Source organism: Fulmarus glacialis, unplaced genomic scaffold, assembly GCF_000690835.1.
Source record: "Fulmarus glacialis isolate BGI_N327 unplaced genomic scaffold, ASM69083v1 scaffold3125, whole genome shotgun sequence".
NCBI classification, from domain to species: Eukaryota; Metazoa; Chordata; class Aves; order Procellariiformes; family Procellariidae; genus Fulmarus; species Fulmarus glacialis.
This window is the reverse complement of record NW_009210967.1, coordinates 22,150-22,463: the sequence shown is the minus strand read 5'-3', so window position 1 is coordinate 22,463 and position 314 is coordinate 22,150.

Below are 314 nucleotides of genomic sequence, written 5' to 3'. Positions count from 1 at the left end.
AAGCGGGCAGGCTTGCCCGCACCAGCCCTCGCGCAGGGCCTGCCGCCTCCGTCCCGGTGACCCCGGCATCGCGCTGCTCCCCAGCCTCGCCCTGTGCCCGGTTTGCAGCGACAGTGGCAAAAAAGACGTGTGTCGGCGTGGCCCTCGCGTGCCGGGGTGACAAAATGACTCGTGTGCCTTTAGGAATTGAAGGTTCTTTTTGATAATGCAACTTCTGAACGAAAATGCTGCAAGTTGTCTCAAGCTGCTTCTGTAGCAGAGTAAAAGCCTTGTTCTAGACTCTTTATGTAGTTTACAAGCAAAGATGACTCTGA